The sequence below is a fragment of the Aotus nancymaae genome, unplaced genomic scaffold (genome assembly GCF_030222135.1).
Source record: "Aotus nancymaae isolate 86718 unplaced genomic scaffold, 86718_ANA_hifiasm-v0.15.2.pri h1tg000029l, whole genome shotgun sequence".
Classification (NCBI taxonomy): domain Eukaryota; kingdom Metazoa; phylum Chordata; class Mammalia; order Primates; family Aotidae; genus Aotus; species Aotus nancymaae.
The window spans coordinates 53,978,148-53,996,484 of record NW_026988442.1 but is presented as its reverse complement, the minus strand read 5'-3'; the positions used below and the strand labels follow the sequence as shown (position 1 = coordinate 53,996,484).

Genomic DNA, 18,337 nt, shown 5'->3' with positions numbered 1-18,337 from the left:
AATCTCATGTCCTTCTAACATTGCAAAATACAATCATCCCTTTTCAACAGCCCTCCAAGTCTTAACTCATTTCAGCATTAACTCAAAAGTCCACATTCCAAAGTCTAACCTGATACAAGGCAAGTCCCTCCTGCCTATGAGCCTGTAAAATCAAAAACAAGATATTTACTCACAGGGGTAATTACTCCCTTTCCAAAAGGGAGAAATATGCCCAAAAAAAGGAACTACAGGCTCTATACAAGCTCTATCCAAAACCCAGCAGGGCAGTCACTAAATCTCAAAGCTCTAAAATAACCTCCTTTGACTCTATGTCTCAAATTCAGGCCATACTGATGTCTGGAGGATGATGGCCCTATTCTCACAGCTCCACTATGCAGTGCCCCAGTGGGGACTCTGGGTGGGGCTCCATCTCCACATTTCCCCTCTGCACTGTCCTAGTGGAGGTTCTCCATGAGGGCTCTGCCCATTCAGCAGACTTCTGCCTGGACAGCCAAGCTTTTCCATACATTCTCTGAAATCTAGGCATAGGTTCCCAACTTTCAGCTCTTGTCCTCTGTGCACCCATAGGCTTAACACCACATGGAAGCTGCTAAGGCTTACGGCTTACATCCTCTAGAGGAGTGGCCTGAGACATATCTGGGACCCTATTAGCCATGGCTGGAGCTGGAATGGCTGAGACACAGGGAGCAGGGTCCCAAGGTTCACAGGGCAGCAGGGCCCTGGGCCTAGTCCAGGAAACCATTCTTCCCTTTTAGGCCTCCCAGACTGCAATGGGAGAGGCTGCCATGAAGGCCTCTGAAATGCCTTAAAGGCATTTTCCCCATTGTCTTGGCTCCTTTTTTACTGAGGTAGATTTCTACAGCCAGCTTGAAGTTCCAGTTTCAGATCATCTCTTTGCTCGTGCATATGAGCATACTGTGTTAGAAGAAGCCAGGCCACATCTTGAATGCTTTGCTGCTTAGAAATGTCTTCTGCCAGATACCCTAAATTATCTCTCTCAAATTCAAAGTTCCACAGATCCTTAGAGCCAGAGCCCAGTGCTATCTGTCTTTGCTAAAGCATAAAAAGAGTGACCTTTGATTCAGTTCCCAATAAGTTCCTAATCTCCATCTGAGACCACATCAATCTCATTGTCCATATCACTATCAGCATTTTAACCACAACAATTTAACAAGTCTCCATGAAATTCCAGGCTTTTCCTTATCTTCCTGTCTTCTTCTGAGCCCTTCATACTCTTCCAACCTCTGTCTGCTACCCAGTTCCAAAGTCACTTCCACATTTTCAGGTATCTTTATAGCAATGCCTTACTTCTCAGTACCAATTTTCTGTATTCATCCAGTCTCACATTGCTATAAAGAACTACTTGAGACTGAGTAATTTATAAAGAAAAGAGGTTTAATTGGCTCACAGTTCTGCAGGCTGTACAGGAAGCGTGGCTAAGAAACCCTTAAGAAATGTACAATTATGGCAGAAGGTAAGGAGGCAGATACACTCTACATGCCTGAAGCAGGAAAAAGGGGGCAAAGGGAGAGGTGCTATACACTTTTAAACAACCAGCTATTTTGAGAACTCATTTAATATCATAAGAATAGCAAGGGTGAATTCCACCCCCATGATCTAATTACCTTTTACTAGTTCCCTCCTCCAACACTGAGGATTACAATTTCAACATGATATTGGGCAGGGACACAAATCCAACCTATATCAAGGTGTCTGAATAGTGAGTTGTTCTGAACCTTCTTAGAAACCTAAACACTTTGTAAATGTAAAAACAGCTGCAGACAGTTCCCTCAAAGAATGCAAATAAGCAGATTTTGGTGGCCTGGGAAATGTACCACTCAGATCTTCAAAGAACTGCTGCCAGGAGCTGAGTTGATGGACAGCCCCAACTACTGTCCTTTGGATTCAAGACTGCTCCTAGCACTTGCCCTAGGGCTGCTTGGAGCCAATGACTAAGCATGGCAGAGGCACTAATGCATGTGCCTTCCTGCCCAATATAGGATGCCTTCAATAAGCAAATTTTGCTTCTGGACGCCACATCATCTGGGATGAGACTTTCTTAGAACTATACTGTAGTCTGAGGCCTCCTACCAATTCTTCCTTTCCCTCTCTCCTTTCACAGACGCCAGACCTCCCTTGTGGTCTCAAGGCTCTTGCCTTCTATTCCTCCTCCCTCTCCTCTATCCTCCACAAGCACTCTTCCATAAATTAAGCTTGTCTAATTCTGTCTTCTTGTCTATTCCTTGGAGAACCTGAAATGATAACCACAGATGTGTAAAACATTGTGCAATGTTTCAAAGGCTTAGTGGAAGTCTGAAGCCATTTGTATTTGTAGATCCCCTTGAGGTATAAGAACACCAGGTTAAGAACCTCAGCAAGTGGTACAATTAAAGGTGATTAAAAGATGGCTACTAAAAAAGAAAAGAGAGAAGAATCAAATAGTTGCAATAAAAAACTATAAAGGGGATATCACCACCTATTCCACAGAAATACAAACTACCATCAGAGGTTGCTATAAACAACTCCATGCACACAAACCAGTAAATCTGGAAGAAATTGATAAATTCCTGGATACTTACACTGTTCCAAGACTAAACCAGGAAGAAGGTGAAACCCTGAATAGACCAATAACAAGGGCTGAAGTTGAGGCAGCAATTAATAGCCTACCAACCAAAAAAAGTCCAGGTCCAGATGGGTTTACAGCTGAAATCCACCAGACATACAAAGAGGAGCTGGTACCATTCCTTCTGAAACTATTCCAAACAGTACAAAAAGAGGGAATCCTCTCTAACTCATTTTATGAGACCAACATCATCCGATTCCAAAACCTGGCAAAGACTCAACTAAAAAGAAAACTTCAGGCCGATATCCATGATGAACATCAACTCAAAAATCTTAAATAAAATACTGGCAAACCAAATGCAACAGCACATCAAAAAGTTACTTATCGCTATCAAGTAGCCTTCATCCAGGGGATGCAAGGCTGGTTGAACATATGCAAGTCTATAAACATAATCTATCACATAAACAGAACCAAAGACAAAAACCACATAATTATCTCAATAGACGCAGAGAAGGCTTTCAACAAAATTCAACAGCCATTTATGCTGAAAACACTCAATAAACTAGGTATTGACAGAACATATCTCAAAATAATAAAAGCTATTTACAACAAACCCACAGCCAATATCATACCGAATGGGCAAAAACTGGAAGCATTCCCTATGAAATCTGGCACTAGAAAAGGATGCCCTCTCTCACCACTCCTATTCATATAGTATTGGAAGTTCTAGCCAGAGCAATCAGGCAAGAAAAAGAAATAAAGGGTATTCAATTAGGAAAGTAGGAAGTCAAATTGTCTCTATTTGCAGATGACATGATTATATATTTAGAAGACCCCATCGTCTCAGCCCAATATCTCCTTAAGATGATAATTAACTTCAGCAAAGTCTCAGGATACAAAATCAATGTGCAGAAATCACAATCATTTCTATACACAAATAACAGACAAACAGAGAGGCAAATCAAGAGCAAACTGCCATTCACAATTGCTACTAAGAGAATAAAATACCTAGGAATACAACTGAAAAAGGATATAAAGGACCTCTTCAAGGAGAACTACAAACCACTGCTCAAGGAAATAAGAGAGGACACAAACAGATGGAAAAACATTCCATGTTCATGGTTAGGAAGAATCAATATTGTGAAAATGGCCATACTGCCCAAAGTAATTTATAGATTCAATGCTATTCCCATCAAGCTACCAATGACCTTCTTCACAAAACTGGAAAAAGCCACTTTAAACTTCATATGGAACCAAAAGAGAGCCCACATAGCCAAGACAATCCTAAGCAAAAAGAACAAAGCTGGAGGCATCACACTGCCTGATTTCAAGCTATACTGCAAGGCTACAGTAATCAAAACAGCATGGTACTGGTACTAAAACAGAGACATAGACCAATGGAATAGAACAGAGGCCTTGGAGGCAACGCCACACATCTACAACCATCTGATCTTTGACAAGCCTGACAAAAACAAGTAATGGGGAAAAGATTCCCTGTTGAAAAAATGGTGGCAAAACTGGCTAGCCCTGTGCAGAAAGCAGACACTGGACCCCTTCCTGATACCTTACACTAAAATTAACTCCAGATGGATTGAAAACTTAAACATAAGACCTGACACCATAAAAACCCTAGAAGAAAATCTAGGCAAAACCACTCAGGACATAGGCATGGACAAGGACCTCATAACTAAAACACCAACAGCAATGGCAACAAAAGCCAAAATAGACAAATGGGATCTAATTAAACTCTAGAGCTTCTGCACAGCAAAGTAATCATGAGAGTGAACTGGCAACCAACAGAATGAGGAAAAATTTTTGCAATCTACCCATCTGACAAAGGGCTAATATCCAGTATCTACAAAAAACTAAAACAGATTTACAAGAAACAAACAAACAAATCCATTCAAAAGTGGGTGAGGGATAGGAACAGACACTTTTCAAAAGAAGACACATATGAGGCCAACAAACATATGAAAAAATGCTCATCATTGGTCATTAGAGAAATGCAAATCAAAACTACATTGAGATGCCATCTCACACCAGTGAGAATGGTGATCATTATAAAATCTGGAAACAACAGATGCTGGAGAGGATGTGGAGAAATAGGAACACTTCTACACTGTTGGAGGGAGTATATATTAGTTCAACCATTGTGGAAGACAGTGTGGTGATTCCTCAGGGAATAGAAATTCCATTTGACCCAGCATACCCATTACTGTTTATATGTCCAAAGGATTATAAATCATTCTATTATAAAGACACATGCATATGTATGTTCATTGCAGCACTGTTTACAATAGCAAAGACCTGGAACCAACCCAAATGCCTATCAATGATAGACTGGACAAAGAATATGTGGCACATAAACACCATGGAATACTACACAGCCATAAAAAATGATGAGTTCGTGTCCTTTGTAGGGACATGGATGAATCTGGAAACCATCATTCTCAGCAAACTGACACAAGAACAGAAAATCAAATACCACATGTTCTCACTCATAGGCTGCTGTTGAACAATGAGAATACATGGACACAGGGAGGGGAGCATCACACACTGGGGTCTGTTGGTGGGGGCTAGGGGAGGGACAGCAGGGCTGGGGAGGAAAGGGAGAGATGGGATGGAGGCAGCAAACTACCTTGCCATGTATGTACCTATGCAACAATCCTGCATGATCTGCACATGTACCCCAGAACCTAAAGTACAATTAAAAAAAAAAAGATAGATACTAAGCCAGTAGTTCCATCATTCTGCTCTCACAATAATAAGAATTTGGCAAATGATTTAAATAAAATATTCATAATCCAAATCTAAAACAATTAAGTATATTTAAATACTGGTTAAATTATAGTACTTATTATTTTTTAAAAATCAAATAGATAACAAGAGAGCCATTAAAACACCATAAATTAAAAAATCTCTTGTTTTTTTTTTTTTTAATTAGTTTTCTGGAAAAAGAACACCATATCCTGTAATACTGAAGCCTGAGCTCTAACCCTAGCTTACCCAGGCTTGCTGATTAACCTCCTCCAAGTCACTTAACTTTTCTTGGCTCAAATTGCCATATCACTAAAATGAAGGGGTTGGACCAGGTAATGTCTAAGGAATCTTTCCATTCTACAATTTTATGGTATTATATGGTTCTCTCTGTCACATAATTAATGGTATCAGGGAGGCAAAACTAACTCTAAGGCCAATATAGTAATATCGGTAATCATTTCAGAAGAAACTGATGAAAAAATTAAATGTATTTAAAATCCTCAAGGTCTGGCCTCTGCCTCCTTTTCCAGCCTTAAAAACTATGCTAGCCACTTTGGGAGGCCGAGGCGGGCGGATCACGAGGTCAAGAGATCAAGACCATCCTGGTCAACATGGTGAAACCCCGTCTCTACTAAAAATACAAAAAATTAGCTGGGCATGGTGGCACGTGCCTGTAATCCCAGCTATTCAGGAAGCTGAGGGAGGAGAATTGCCTGAACCCAGGAGGCGGAGGTTGCGGTGAGCCGAGATCACGCCATTGCATTCCAGCCTGGGTAACAAGAGTGAAACTCCGTCTCAAAAAAAAAACTATGCTAGCAATACCTACCTTCTGTTCTTGGTACCTCTCAAGTTCATTCCTACCTTTAGTTCTGTTGCATTTGCTTGGGAAATAGTTCCCAAATGGCTAGTTTCTTCTCATAGTTCAGGTCTGAACCTTCTCAGTTCAGTGGTTAGGATGTTCAACAGTCACATCCACCAGAAGATCTTATGTGACAATCCTCCCCAAAATAACATCCCCAATCTCCAACTGTCTTTTTCAGAACACTCTGCTATATCGTCTTACAAATTATCACTATTTTATTTGGTTGCTTGTCTGTCTTTCCCCACTACAATAGAAGCTCTATGGGGAAAACCTATTTTCTGTCTTGTTTGTCATACATCTCCTGGCATATAGAAAGCATACAATAAATGTTTGTTAATGAACAAATGAGTGAATCAATACATGCATGCTAACAGAAAACAAAATTGGAACTTTTAGAAGAGTGAAAGGAAGTATAAAAATCATCCCCCATTTCACTTTTTTAGGGTTACATAGAAGCAGAAACTTGGCTTTGCATGCTGCATTTCATAATTACAGAAGAGAATAACCCAAATGTGTCCCAGGTGTAACATCAGGTTTAGCTTTGGACTGGGTTTTTTCTGTGGGACATCAATAGAATAGTATGATGATCAATACCAAGATCATGTTCTATCTAATTGAGCTAACAGGCTTAAATTACTCGCTTTTAATATTTGGAAACAAGCAAGCATCAAAATAATTCTACTGACTTTGAAAGAATTCAAAATCACAATGCCTAATTTTAAAAAGTCATCAAATAGCTCTATGAAAATTTAATTACTATGGAAAGGTTATATTAAAAATGAGTCATAGAAGTTTTAAAAAACCTTTTTTACAAGATAATTCTGTAATTGAGTTTTATGTCATAAAGACCAAGAAACAGCCAAATGTGAATTCAGCTCTCAATTTCCCATGATAAAACCAGGAATTAGCTCATGAAAAAGTAGTAAGAAAGGGATATATAGGTTTTGGAGCTTCAGAAATCCTGGCCCTGCCATTTACTAACTATGGCTTTGAACAATTTGCTTAATTTCTCTGGGTCTCAATTTTTTAATTTGTAAAATAGGATTAGTCATGTTTGTATGCTTGTTTTGGAGATTAGTAATACTCTAAAGCACCAAACATAGAAATAGGAACATATGAGATAATAAAAAGCAGCTAAGCCAGACAATAAAAATACATTGACTACTTAAGACGGTGATCAGGAGTATGTGTGTGAGAGGGGACAGACGTCAGAACTACCTCTACAAGCCCATTTCCCTCATTACAAACTGGATAACCAACCCCTTCTTTGTGAAAATACACAATCTATACAGTTGAAAGCTGAAATATTTTGAAAGGAGGCCTTTCCCCACCCCTAGAAAGAAAAATGGCAAACTGGAACCAGGAGGTGAATCTTTTAACCATGTTAAGTACAGAAATACATACAATGCTCCTCCATCACTACTGCAGCAACCCAGACTGCACATCAGCACCTCTCTGCTGACAACTCCTCCACTATGGAGCACATGAACAAATACAGAAACAGAATTCACAGAGGGACCCAAGATCAATGCAAGCAAGAATCAGCAAGATGATAGTAAAATGTGTATTGGAGGTTTGAGCTGGGATAGAAGCAAAAAAGATGTGACTGAATACTTATTGCAATTTGGGGAAATTGTAGACTGCACAATTAAAACAGATTCAATCACTGGGAGATAAGAGGATTCGGATTTGTGCTTTTCAGAAATGCTGCTAGTGTTGATAATGTCTTGGAACTAAAAGAATACAAACTGGATGGCAAATTGATAGACTCCAAGAGGACTAAAGCTTTAAAAGGGAAAGAATACCCCCAAAAGGGTTTTGTGGGTAGATTGAGCCCAGATACTTCTGAAAAACAAACTGAAGAATATATTAGAGCCTTTGGAAAGATTGAAAATATTGAGCTTCCCATGGATACAAAAACAAATGTAAGAAGAAGATTTTGTTTTCTCACATATATGGATGAAGAGCCGGTAAAGAAATTGTGAGACAGCAGATTATCATCAAATTGGCTCTGGAAAGTGGGAAATCAAAGTTGCACAACCCAAAGAGGTATAGAAGCTGCAACCTCAAAACAAAAAGGAAGAACAGGTGCTGCAACCGGTAAATGAGGGGGATCTAGGGGGTTGTGACAGAGGTCAGGGCATAACTGGAATCAAGGATCTAATGACTATTATGATCGCGGATATGGGAATTACAATGGTGCCTATGGTGGTGATCAAAACTGTAGCAGCTATGGCAGGTATGATTGGGCTGGGTATAACTATAGGAACTATGACTATGGACAGGTGTATGCAGACTATAGTGGCCAAAGGAGCACTTATGGCAAGCCATCTCAAGGGGGTGGCAATCACCAAAACAATTACCAGGCATACTAAAGGTGGAGATTGGAGAAAACAGGAGGAAATGCTAAAGTAACCCTTCTTGCAGGATGGCATTGAAGACTGGTCTTTTGTTGATCTAAAATGATTATTTTGTAAAAGACTTTTTAGTGTATAAGACACAATTGTGTCCAACTGTATATAGCTGCGAATTCATTTTCTTTGTCTTTACTTTGTCCTTTGCTATCTGTGCTATGATTCAATGTGGATTTATGCTTATACACATTTTATACGTATGATTTTATAGTAAACCTCAAATAAATGCTTTCTTATGTGATTATTCTTCTGTACCACATAGCTCTGTAAAAATATAATTTTAAATAAGCAATAATTAAGTCACAGTTCATTTTGTAGGGAGAATTGATCCATAGTGAGAAATGGTGGTCTTTTATAAATAGCCAGCCACAGTGTTGCCCTGTTCCCCAATATGTAGATATATTCCATGCTCTCAAGGCTTCATCTCTCTGTTAACTGAAGTTTCCACCACATCTTTGGACAATGTCCTTTCCCCTCTGGATATCTGAAGACATTGTCCTGAGACAAAGTCACAGTGCTGTGATCATTGGAAGCTTTCTAGTAGATCATGTGTCCTCTGGATTGTAACATAATCGTTGTTAGTAGCTTTTTTTGCTTTGTTCCTGTCTCTGGAAAGCCATTTTTGAATTGCTAATTACTTTTTTGACTTTAGAGCTAATCAGTGGACTGCTAGAAAAAGCTTTACATGTAATTATAATCATAACACCATGATGTTAACTCTCTTAGTAAAAACCCAAATAAATATAGGAAAGAACACTGTAAAACTCTGATAGGAGCTACAGTTTAAAGTATTGAAAGTAATTATAACACAAAGAATTTCACAGATAGGTATGAGACTATCCATTAAAGTTTGATCAAAAGTTCAATTAAAATTTGAAATAGTGGCAGAATAACTAATTTAGTTATATTCTGTCAGTGTTATATCACAGCCATCACAACACCGAACAAAATGTTTTCTATTTGTCATTCTGAGAAAGCTGTATTATAGTTAATCACAAATGTCGTTTGGGTTTAGAAAAAGTCATGATAGTAAATGTCATTTTAATGTAGTTAGTGAATGAACTGAGTAGGTAAGCATTTCCATAGGAAGGGATAGTGGAAAAGGTTTCTTAAGTCTTAAGTATGGTAATGTTGATCCAACTGTGACTGACTTGTGTCATTACAGTGGATTTTCCTGGTGCAGTGAAAAGAAATAATCTTATATTCTAGGTTTTAGAGGTTACGGGTAAATACAAACTTTGAATTATGCATTTAGTATAGTTAACTGTATTTAAGGGTACTTGTCTCCAAGTTATCTACTGGGATTGGCACACATGTCCATGTGCAAAGTAGTTGATCTTGTGCAATCAATTTAAGATTTTTATGATTCTGAGCCTGGCTTTTTAAAAAAATTTGATGCCTATGACTTTATTTGTTCCAGTGATGTTTATTATTGTTGGGCTATAAAGTTACAATACTCTTGATAATTTTTGCTTCTTTTTTTCTATTTCACTTTACATCCAGGATAAGTACCAATGTTGGCTACTGCAAGGGATTCTGCTTATTCTTTCAACGTGCAACTTTGGGGACTATAGGGAAGGTGTTGTCAGTAGGTATAGGGTCTAGGGTAGTGAATCCTGTAAGATCAAATTTGTAATTAAATGACAAGTTGACCTTGACATTGTCCTTTTCTCTGACAAAAAAATGAATAAAGGCTTTTGAAACAAATAAAAATAATATAGAAATAATAATTTGACCTCACAATGAGAGTTTATCTAAAATTGTCTATACTATTATCTTCAATAAAATATAAACCTCATTTTAAAAGGCCATAAATAGTCATTCAGAACAGATGAAATGATGATGCACATTAGACAACAATTTATAAGGTATTTGACAAATTTTCATTTAGGACTTATTATTTTCATGATTCTATAAAAATAAATGGCAACCATTGAGTAATTCATTCACTCATCCATTCAAAAATATTTATGTAGAGCCTAGTGCTGAGGACATGGATCTTATTTTCACTGGGGGACAAAGTGGCAATGACATAATCAGTTTTATACAATTATACACAAAGTGTGTATTTAATGGGAAAAAAGGGGCTTTCTTGAAGAGGTGGCATGAGCTGGAATCTATAGATATTATAAATAGAAGTTAACCTGGAGAAGAGTGTGATTTAAAGGTAGGAAAGGATATGTCAAACAGAATTGCACATGCTGAGATCCTACGGCAAGAAGGAAAGGGGGGACCAGGTGCAGTGGCTCATACCTGTAATCCCAGCACTTTGTGGGGTTGAGGCAGGAGGATTGCTTGAGCTCAGGAGTTAAAGACCAGCTTGGGCAACATGGTGAGACCCTGTCTCTAAAAAAATACAAAAATTAGCACACACCTACAATCTCAGCTATCTGGGAGGCTGAGGTAGGAGGATAACTTGAGCCCAAGAGGTCAAGACTGCAGTAAGCCATCATCATACCACTGCACTCCAGCCTGGGTTGGCAGGGTGAGACTCTATTCCAAAAAAAATAAAAAGAGGAAGTGGGGCATCTTCCAAAACTGAAAGAAGCCAGTTGGTTGGGGAACACAGTCAGGGTTATTGTGGCAAGAAAAGAAGCAAGAGAGGTAGACAATGGCCAAAACACAAAGGGCCTTTTAGGCTTTATTTAGGGTTAGAGTCTTTATCCTAAAATCAATAAGAAATCTATAGAGGAGATTTAAGGAAGGGGCTAACATGCTCAGATCTGATCTTTGGAAGGTCGCTTTAGCCTGGGGTATTGAGAGCAGATTTGGGTGAAGGATTAGAGGAGATATACAGAGGCCACTTAGGATACCGTCACAGTAGATTAGATGAAAGATGATATGTAGCTTAAACTAATTCAGTGGCAATGATGAGAAGTAAATGGGGTCAAAAGACTTAAGAGGTAAAACTACAGAACTTGCTGATGGAGAGAATGTACAAGGAGGTAGGGTCAGGGATTGCAGAGGAAGAAGGAAAAGGAAACTGCCCAAGAACTCTTCCGCATTTCTTAACAGCACAACTAGGTGGAATGGAGGAATAATTCACTGAAATATGAAACACTGGAAGAAGGCCAGCTTTGGAGGCAGGTGTCAGGGAAGGTGAGAAGATAGAAATTTCATTAATTTGACTTTGAGTTGCCTTAGAGATGTCGAAGCAGGCAGGAGGGTTTAGAACATGTAAGAGAGAAGTAGGCTGGAAACAGAAGTTTGAAGGTCCTTGGTGATCTTTAATGTCAAAGCTAAGATTTTGTAGAAAGAGAATGTGAAATAAAAAGTTAGGAGTCCTTAGAACTAAGACTTGAAAAATTCCAAGATATAATGCCCAGGTAAAGGATGATGAGCTAAAAAGGAATCTCAAAAGAAATGGCAAGAGAGAAAGGAGAAAAATAAGATTAGTATGATAATCTAGAAACTAGTGGAAATAATCTTTTAAGAAACAAGGAGCCAAGAATATCCAATGCATAAGCACATACATAAACAAAAATGTAAACTGTTAAAAGGTTTTTTTCTGAGGGATTAAGGTAGTAATAACAAAATTAAGAATACAAACCAGACATTTGCTTCTGGCTATGATGGAGTATCAAGGACCACGTTTACCCTTCCACTGTAAACAACTAGAAAACTGGACAAAATATATGAAACCCACGTTTTCACAAATTGGATAACAGGCAGAACATGTCTGTGATCACTGAAGAAAATGAAACAAGTTGGGTGGGACCCATGATTGCCACGGCTTTCTGTCTGAAGGTATACTTCAGGCCATACAACAGGGAGGGAGTTCTCAAGCATTAGTAGGCTTCAGGAATCAGAGGTCAGCAGTCAGGGAAGTGAAGACATCTGGAAGTCATGAAGCAGAGTTATAAAAAAAGAGGGAGCTATGCATAAAATCAGTTCATAAATCTGCACGTGGCTCTTCTTGAGTCTTTGCTAAATACTGAGAGATGTGTGCACAGAGGAAAGTAGTACAAATCCCAACAAAAATGGAATAGGAAGATAAAAGATGAGCAGTTATTCGAGTTCACACAGGGATGAAGATGTTTGACCTCTTACTAAAGTGGAAAGTCTTTGTGAATCACTCCAATCACTCACAGTAGAAACCTTAGGAGCCTTAGTAGAAAAACTAAAATTTGTTAGAGTAAAGGCTACTCCACACACAATCTACTAAAGCCTAAAAACAAGCCTTAGCCTGATCCATGAGTCTTAGCTGCCTGCCAAAACAAGGCCCAACACTAATTTTTAAAAAAGACAGCAAAATCAGGCATTCAACAATATTAATATTTACAATATCCTGTATCCACTGAAAAAGCACTAGAATCACCAAGAATCAGAAAAAAAGTTGATCAATGAGCAAAATAAAAATCGGTAAATAGTGGTGGGTACAAATATACAATTACACAGAAGCAATCAGACCTGGTATTCTATAGATCAATAGGGTGACTACAGTTAATATTAATTTATTATACATTTCAAAATTGATATAGATCAATAGGGTGACTACAGTTAATTTATTATACATTTCAAAATATTTGGAGAGAATAATTCAAATATTCATAACATAAAGGTAAATATTTAAAGTGATGTATATTCCAATTACCCTGATTCGATTACATGAATGTATCAAATTATCACATATACCCTGAAAAAATATGTATTTATTATGTATCAATTTTAAAAAGCACAAAAAATTCAGTAAATAGAACAGATATAGAAATGGCAAAAGTGATAGAATTAGTATAAAGAAACCTAAAATAGATCTAATAAGTGCTATAAGCATGCTCAAGGGCTTAAAATAAAACATAAACATAATGAAAAAAGAAAGAGACAAATAAATTTTCTAGAGCCAAAAAAATATAATCAGTAAAATGAAAATGTCATTGGATGAAATTAATAGCAGATTAGATACTACAGAATAAAAAAAATCAATGAACTTAAAGACACAACAATAGATATTATCTAAAATGAAACACAGAGAGAAAAAAGACCAAAAAATTAACAGAACCTCAATGACATATCAGATAATACCAAGAATACTAATATACATGTAAGTGGAGAGCTAGAAAAAAGAGGAGGAAATGAAGAAAAAAATATTTTAAATAACAAAAGTCAAAATGTTTTCAAATCTGAAAAAAAAAAAGATAAAATCACCGATTGAAGAATTCCAATGAACCACAAACCAAGAATTACAAGCCTTAATAAAACCATTCAAAGGCATTTAATAATCAAATTGTTAAAAAAAAAAAAAGCACTGTCATAAAAAATGTTAAAAACAGCCAGTGGTGGGGGAGAAGGGAGACATCATATATAGAAAAACATAGAGAGGAATGATCACAGACTTCACAGGTAAGAATGATCACTGTCAGAAACTATGTAAGTCAAATAAAAAAAAAAATGACAGATATCTGTAAAGTGCTGAAAAAAGTTTTGTTTTGTTTTTTTAAAAAAAACCTGTCAATTTATAATCCTACACACTCAGTGAAAATATCTTTGAATAATAAAGACAAAACAAAAAAATTTTGAAGCAAACAAAAGCGAAGAGATTTTTAACTGTCCAACAAGGAATACTAAAGAAAGACCTGTACCATAAGAACTATCAGCACAGTGGGTCATGTCTATAATCCTATCACATTAATAGATCAAGGCGGCAGATCACTTGGGTTCAGGGGTTTGAAACCAGCCTGACCAACATGGCGAAATCCTGTCTACTAAAAATACAAAAATGAGCCAAATGTGATGGTACATGCCTGTAAGCTCAGCTATTTGTGTGGCTGAGGCATGAGGATCACTTAAACCTGGGAGCTGGAGGTTGCAGTGAGTCAAGATTGTACCACTGCACTCCAGCCTGGGCAACAGAGCAAGACTCTGTTGAAAGAAAAGAAAGAAAGGAAGGAAGGGAAGGGAATGAAGGGAAGGAAGGAAGGGAGGGAAGGGAGGGGAGGAAGGGGAGGTAGGGGAGAAAGGGGAGTAAGGGAGGGAGGGAGGGAGGAAGGAAGGAAGGAAGGAAGGAAGGAATTTCTAGTTATAGATCTTTGAGGAATTGCCACACTGTCTTCCACAATGGTTGAACTAATTTACACTCCCACCAACAGTGTAAAAGCATTCCTATGTCTCCACATCCTCTCCAGCATCTGTTGTCTCCTGATTTTTTTTTTTTTTTTTTTTTTTTTTTGAGACGGAGTTTCGCTCTTGTTACCCAGGCTGGAGTGCAATGGCGCGATCTCGGCTCACTGCAACCTCCGCCTCCTGGGTTCAGGCAATTCTCCTGCCTCAGCCTCCTGAGTAGCTGGGATTACAGGCACGCACCACTATGCCCAGCTAATTTTTTGTATATTTAGTAGAGACGGGGTTTCACCATGTTGACCAGGATGGTCTCGATCTCTTGACCTCGTGATCCACCCGCCTCGGCCTCCCAAAGTGCTGGGATTACAGGCTTGAGCCACCGCGCCCGGCGTCTCCTGATTTTTTAATGATTGCCATTCTAACTGGCATGAGATGGGGCACTGTTCACAATAGCAAAGACTTGGAACTAACCCAAATGCCCATCAATGATAGACTGGATAAAGAAAATGTGGCACATATACACCATGGAATACTATGCAGCTATAAAAAAGCTGAAAACCATCATTCTCAGCAAACTGACACAAGAACAGAAAGCCAAACACTGCATGTTCTCACTCATAAGTGGGTGTTGAACAATGAGAACACACGGACACAGGGAGGGGAACATCACACACTGGGGCCTATGGGGGGTTGGGAAGCTAGGGGAGGGACAGCAGGGGGTGGGGGACTAGGGGAGGGATAGCATTAGGAGAAATGCCTAATGAAGATGACGGGATGATGGATGCAGCAAACCACCATGGCACGTGTATACCTACGTAACAAATCTGTATGTTCTGCACATGTACCCCAGAACTTAAAGTATAATTTTTAAAAAAAGAAAGTTCTTTAAGTAGAAAGAAAAATGATACCAGATGGAAAAAATATGTAGCAGTGTTTACAGCATATATAGATGAAAAAGAAATGATAACAATGGCAAATTATAGAAAAAAAGATATGGAAATATTGTGTGTTAAGGGTTTTATAAAACGAATAAACTGATAAAACATAAGAAAAGATATACTGCAATGAGCTAAGCTATAAATTCTAGAGAAACCACTAAAAATTATAAATAATAATCTCATAGTACAGATAAAGTGGAATAAAAGATAATCAAAAGGAGCAGAAAAAGCAAAGAAAATGAAAACATAATAGATGATGCAAATAAAAAAAACCAGCAAGATGGTAGGCTTACATCCAACCATATTGATAAGTATATTAAAGGTAAATGACATAAATGCTATAATTGAAAGGCAGAGATAGTCAAACTTGATAAAAACAAGACAAATAGCATGGTATTTACAAAAAGCCCACTTTAAACACAAACAAAAGTATAGGTAAAAAATACATGGCAAAAGATATACCATGCAAACACTAAATATACTATAAGCAAATTTATGCCACAAAATTCAATGATGTAGATAAAATGTCCAAATTCCTAAATGAGACAAATTATCAAAAATGACTCCAGAAGAACAGAAAATCTGAATTCCTTATATCTATTAGCTCAATTATATTATTAAAACTTCCTCAAAGAGAAAATTCCAGATTTAGACCATTTGACTGGTCAATTTTATCAATCTTCTCAGGAACAAATACTATCAATCCCATATAAACTCTTTCATAAATTAAAAGAGAAAAGAACACACCCCAAATCTTTTTATAATGTTGGTATTTGCCTAATACCAAAGCCAAATAAAAAGAAATTATAGGAAAAAAGGCCAGGTGTAATGGTTCAAGCCTGTAATCCCAGCACTTTGGGAGGCTAAGGTGGGCGGATCACCTAAGGTCAGGAGTCCAAGACCAGCTTGGCCAACATGGCAAAACCCCATCTTTACTAAAAATACAAAAATTAGATGGGTATGGTGGTGGGCGCCTGTAATCCCAGCTACTTAGGAGGCTGAGGCAGGAGAATCACTTGAACCGGGAGGCAGAGGTTGCAGTGAGCCGAGACTGTGCACTCCAGCCTGGGCAACAGAGCAAGACTCCATGCCAAAAAAAAAAAAAAAAAAAAAAAAGTGAAAAAAAGAAATGATAGAAAAAGAAATCTAGAGACCAATATTCCTCAGTAACAAAAACACGAAACTTCTTAGCAAATAGCAGATTGAATCCAACAATACATATGTAAAGAATAGCACACTTGACCCAGTGGCATTTATGCCAGAAACACCAAATATTGGTTTAGCATTTGAATATTAATTAGTTTGACTAAGGATATTAACAGAGTAAAGGAGAAAAACCACTTGATTATATGAAAATACACAGAAATATTATTTGACAAAATTTAACATCAACTCATAATTAAAACTTTTAGTAAACTTTCATACAAAGGAACTTAACCTGATAAAAGACATTTATGAGAAATTTACCATTCACATGATACTGAATAATACAAGAATGTTTTTTCAATCAAAAATAAGGCAATGATGTCAAATTCAATCACTTCCAATAAACATCATTCTCGTATTCTAGCAAGTAAAAATAAGACAAGAAAAATGAAACAAAATACAGAGACTCTGTAAAGAAGAAGTAATGCTGTCTTTATTCACAGACAGATCACTGTACCCATAGAAAATATGACAGAATCAGGCTGGGCAGGGTGGCTCACACCTGCAACCCCAGCACTTTGGGCGGCTGAGGCAGGCAGGAAGATCATGAGGTCAGGAGTTCAAGACCTGACTGGCCAACATAGTGAAACCCTTTCTCTACTGAAAATACAAAAATTTAGCTGGGCATGGTGGCAGGCATTTGTAATCCTAGGTACTCAGGAGGCTGATGCAGGAGAATCTTAAACCTGGGAGGCAGACGTTTCAGCAAGCCGAGATTGCACCACTGCACACCAGTTTGGGCAATAGTGTGAGACTCCATCTCAAAAAAAAAAAAAAAAAGAAAGAAAGAAAAAAGAAAATATGACAGAATGAACCAAAAAAAGAAGGCTACAATTAATATTTGATAATAGAAAGATCACAAGATATAAGGTCAATATACAAAATTTCAATTGCATTTCCACACACTAAGAATAAATAATTGGAAAATGGAACTTAATACACCATTTAAAACAGCATCAAAACTATCTATGAAATACTTAGTAATATGTACAACACCATACACTCAAGATCTATACATCAAAAACTGAAAAATACTCCCAAGAAATATTAAAGGAGATCTAAATAAATGAAGAGATACACCATGTTCACGGATAAAAAACCTGATGATATTATCAGGTCTCTCCATAGCAATATAAAGAATCAATGTCATATCAATGAACCTCCCAGGTGGCATTTAAAACACAGAAATTTCCAAAGTTATTTTAAAATTTTTATGAAAAGACAAAAGATTTAGAATTCCCAATTTCGAAAAGGAAGAATAAAGTCTGAAAACTTACACTATCTCAAGACTTACTAATAAAGACACAATTGTCAAGATATTGTGGTAATGGTGTAAGAGGACAGACATACAGATCAATGAAACAGAAGTGACATCAGAAATATAATCCCAATATATGGTTAATTGATTTTTTAAAAATTGTGGCAGAATATATATAACTTAAAAATTATCAATTTAACCATTTTTAAGTGCACAGTTCAGTGGCATTATGTATATTCTCAAACTGAAACTCCTTACCCATAAAAAACTAACTTCTCA

General features: G+C 37.5%; 1 protein-coding gene and 1 pseudogene across 7 annotated transcripts in view; one reads left to right on the top strand and one right to left on the bottom strand.

The window, feature by feature from the left end:
* CCDC148 (coiled-coil domain containing 148) overlaps positions 1-18,337 on the bottom strand; it is a 459,375-nt gene that overhangs the window by 415,636 nt on the left and 25,402 nt on the right. The gene's annotated exons all lie outside the window — the stretch shown is intronic.
* LOC105718969 (heterogeneous nuclear ribonucleoprotein D-like) lies at positions 7,661-8,240 on the top strand (annotated as a pseudogene).